The 4,169-nt window shown below is 45.2% G+C and overlaps 1 pseudogene; it reads left to right on the forward strand.

The window, feature by feature from the left end:
• Positions 1-640: 640 nt before the first annotated feature.
• On the forward strand, positions 641-1,688 carry LOC115850955 (UV radiation resistance-associated gene protein pseudogene; annotated as a pseudogene).
• The last annotated feature ends 2,481 nt before the right edge of the window (positions 1,689-4,169 follow it).

Here is a 4,169-nt window from a genome sequence, read left to right on the forward strand (position 1 = left end):
ACTCCTATTTTACCCAAACTGCTGGTCAGATTTGCTCTAGAAATATGGTCTGCCAGAAAGACCTTTACTCTGTCAATTTCTTCTCAAAGTAGCATGTGTTCATTGAGTACCATCTCAAATTTAGTGGCCCTATAGTTTCTTGGGTGTGTCAGACTTGTGAGTGTGGCACCTTAGAAGAAAGGGCATTAGAATAGCCATCGCACCATGGGCAGCCTACCTCAGTTGGTACAAAGAAGACAAGAAAGGAAATACATTAAACAGATTCCAATATTTTGAGGCCTCTTTAAACGTCAACCTTCTTCTCCTCTCAAAGCCTTTGACCTTCTCTCTACCTCTGTTTATGTCTCTCATAACCCCACTCCTTCCTAACATCGTTACTAGCCTGATCTCTCCTTTCTTTTAAGCTCCCTTGCTTTTCTGCCCTTGTTGGATTGGGAGTAATCCAACCATGTTAACTAGGCTATACTTAATCTATCTCACAGGTCTGGCACCAGTTAGAAACTGCTTTTTAGGAATATTCATCTTAGGCCTTAACATGAGATAGCCACCTTTCCAAAAAGTGTGGCCTAAACCTGAAACATCAAATGTTATTTAGAAGTACAAAATGGACTGACAGACCACATGCATCCTCACAGTGCCCAATTCTGAGGACTTCCAAGCAAAAGATGCTGGAAGCATTGCTGTTGCCCTTGTTTACACTGCACATTTGGTATCCATGATTTCCTTTTTCCTACAAGTGCCCCTCAGATATCCTATAACTTTAAGGGATCTATCAACAGTCAAAGATAATATTAATGACAAGTTGAAAAGGAGGGAGAGTTTCCATTACACCCAAAAGGAGGGGAGAAGTGGCTGTTTGATTACAGTGTCTATCTTCTGAACAAAAATATAGCACAGCTAAGATATCAACATGGACTAGGGACTCCAGACTTGAGGCAAACCCTCCCCAACCTGAAAAACTTCATGGAGCACGGACTAGTGGTCAGGTGCGACAGACATCACACCTCCAGTGCAATCCCTGTTCCAAAGATACAAAGCTCCATATTTGGGGGTGCAGATGTAGGCTTTTCTGGGGGATCCCTTCACCGGACAAAGGACACCGGAAACGGGCTAGCTCAGGGAATGAGAGAAGCGAGTACAAAACCCCTCCCCCCAGTTAGAACTCGGTATTTGCCCAGCCTGTGACCACCATCCCCTCCATGGGAGAATCTGAAAGACAATGTCTCTGTCTTCCTCCTTAGACATCTCCAAAGAAAACAAGAAAAAAGGGGTAGATCTGGGAGACAGATTACATGGAGGCCAAGTGAGTGTGAACACTAGCCAGGAACAGGGACAAGCCCTCTCGGGGTCTCCAGCCAGTCAGAGGCACCCTCCTGCCCAGCGAGCAGGCCGGCTTCTCCTGCACCCTGCTTCCGGAGACGGGGGTGGGAGGGGATTTCCACCCTGGGTCTGAAGCCGAGCTCTGCTGTGCCATGGAGCAAGGGGAAGAGTTCATCGGTATGAAAGCCACAGGCTTCACCTCAGGCAACCAGCTGAAAGCATTTAACTGCATCCCTGTGGACAGTGCCGGGGCAGTGGAGTGTGATGAACAAGTTCTGGGAGAATTTGAAGAGTTCTCCCCAAGGATCTATGCACTGAATGAAAACATATCCAGCTTCCACTGGCCATGCAGGAGTTCTGATAAGTGAAGCGAGAGGACAGACAGTAGGACCAAGGTAGAGTCACTGCTTGAAATGAGGATAAAGCTGCACTGGTCACCCTTTGTAATAATTATGACACAAAATGAATATTAATGAAGGGTATTCCTCAGAATAATAGACTTTGTGAATCGAGGAGGAACTCAGGATCACTGTGTATCAGTGGGCCAAAGTTAGATTTTGCTTGCAAGATTTGCTTTTCAGGCCTGACAATTGTTTAAAGGCAAAAGTCACTCTCTAGCTCGAGTCACTTTATAGGCATTTGTCTGCTTTCATATTTACACTTCTATGTTATCCTCAGAGGGAAGATGATAATATATAAATAATATAGTGAACTCGCTTTTAGTTTCTCATGAGCATTTGCCCTCACCACAGTTTAGGAAACTTTGGGGAAATCAAATATTCAGTAAAGGTCTCCAGGATCTTTGGCCATCCATTAAGTTGATGAATAAGAAGAACAATGTTCTTCTTATACACAGGCCCACCTGCCCCCGCTCCTGCCCCCAGGCTCCACAGTCAACCTAGCTGTCGTCCCATCTGCACAGTAGATGCTTGTGCAACCTGAGCGACTGAGAACACCACATTCACTTGTTCTTTAATGCCCTCACCATGAACTTTCAGCTCTTCCAGTCAGCCATACCCTTGATGCAGCCCTCAGATTAGATGAAAAACCTCACCTCTGGTGGATCCCAGGGGACCCCCAAGGACCACAAGGTTACTATAGTCAGATGGCATCCAGTTCCACCTGGGAGTCAAAGTTTTATGTGTGCAGATGCTGTTGTCAAAAGCTGGGTGTGTTTTCTGGCAATGCATTCATCATATAGAAATCCCTATATGTAAATCCCATGTTAATTTATCACATTTCAGTTGGAAAGGAAGGCATTGTATATGATGAAATATATGTGGAGAGTCAGGCTGTCCAATGTGCAAACCGCAAGGCAGTTGGATTAAGAGACTAGATGAGGCATAGAATACTACTGGTATGTGTGCAATGGAAGAAATATTAAGTTATGTTTTTGAGGTCCATTTTCATTCCTGGAGCTCAGATTTCATTTGCTATTGCTATGTACTTTATATACCCAAGGACATTGCCTCAGGCTTCCAAGCTCTTTAAGGAAATTTTGTGCTTATATCCATGTATTGTATAGAAGAACACAAATTGAGTTTTCCTCAAAAAAAAAAGCAGTCCAAGATTTTAGAGATAGCATAATAACCAAAGAGAAAATCACATACACTCAAATGTATGAGACTATAAATTTCATAGCTTGAGGGAAAAGAAAGTCCTTCACAAATACAAACAGATCCACAATGATACCAGCAGTTAATGGAAAAATGGAAGACAGAAAAAAGGCTACAGGGACCACAGTTATCATGCTTTGGCAAATGGACTGCTCAATTCGAAACCAAAGTGCTCTACTTCTGGGAAGACACAGTTTAGTTTCAACAAGTCCCTTTGGATCAGCAAGAAATAACAGTGTTGGAGATTGGTTCAAGATAGTAGAGAAGGATGTGCACTCATTTCCTCTTGTGAGAGCAATGGAATCACAACTAACTGTTGAACGATCATCGACAGGAAGACACTGAAACTCACCAAAAAAGATACCCCACATCCAAAGACAAAGGAGAAGCCACAATGACACATTAGGAGGGGTGCAATCACAATAAAATCAAATCCCATAACTGCTGGATGGGTGACTCACAAACTGGAGAACACTTATACCACAGAAGTCCACCAACTGGAGTGAAGGTTCTGGGCCCCACGTTAGGCCTCCCAACCTGGGGGTCCGGCAACGGGAGGAGGAATTCCTAGAGAATCAGACGTTGAAGGCTAGTGGGATTTGATAGCAGGACTTTGACAGGACTGGGGGAAACAGAGACTCCACTCGTGGAGGGCACACACAAAGTAGTGTGCACATCGGGACCCAGGGGAAGGAGCAGTGACCACATAGGAGACTGAACCAGACCTACCTGCTAGTGTTGGAGGGTCTCCTGCAGCGGTGTGTGGTGGCTGTGGCTCACTATGAGGACAAGGACACTGGCAGCAGAAGTTCTGGGAAGTACTCCTTGGCTTGAGCCCTACGAGAGTCCACCATTAGCCCCACCAAAGAGCCTGGTAGGCTCCAGTGTTGGGTCACCTCAAGCCAAACAACCAACAGGGAGGGAACCCAGCCCAATCCATCAGCAGACAAGCAGATTAAAGTTTTACTGAGCTCTGCCCACCAGAGCAACAGCCAGCTCTACCCACCACCCGTCCCTCCCATCAGGAAACCTACACAAGCCTCTTAGATAGCCTCATCCACCAGAGGGCAGAAGCAGAAGCAAGAACTAGAATCCTGCAGCCTGCAGAACAAAAACCACATTTCACAGAAAGATAGACAAGATGAAAAGGCACAGGGCTATGTACCAGATGAAGGAACAAGATAAAACCCCAGAAAAAGAACTAAATGAAGTGGAGATAGGCAAAATTCCAGA

This window comes from Globicephala melas, chromosome 2, assembly GCF_963455315.2.
Source record: "Globicephala melas chromosome 2, mGloMel1.2, whole genome shotgun sequence".
Classification (NCBI taxonomy): domain Eukaryota; kingdom Metazoa; phylum Chordata; class Mammalia; order Artiodactyla; family Delphinidae; genus Globicephala; species Globicephala melas.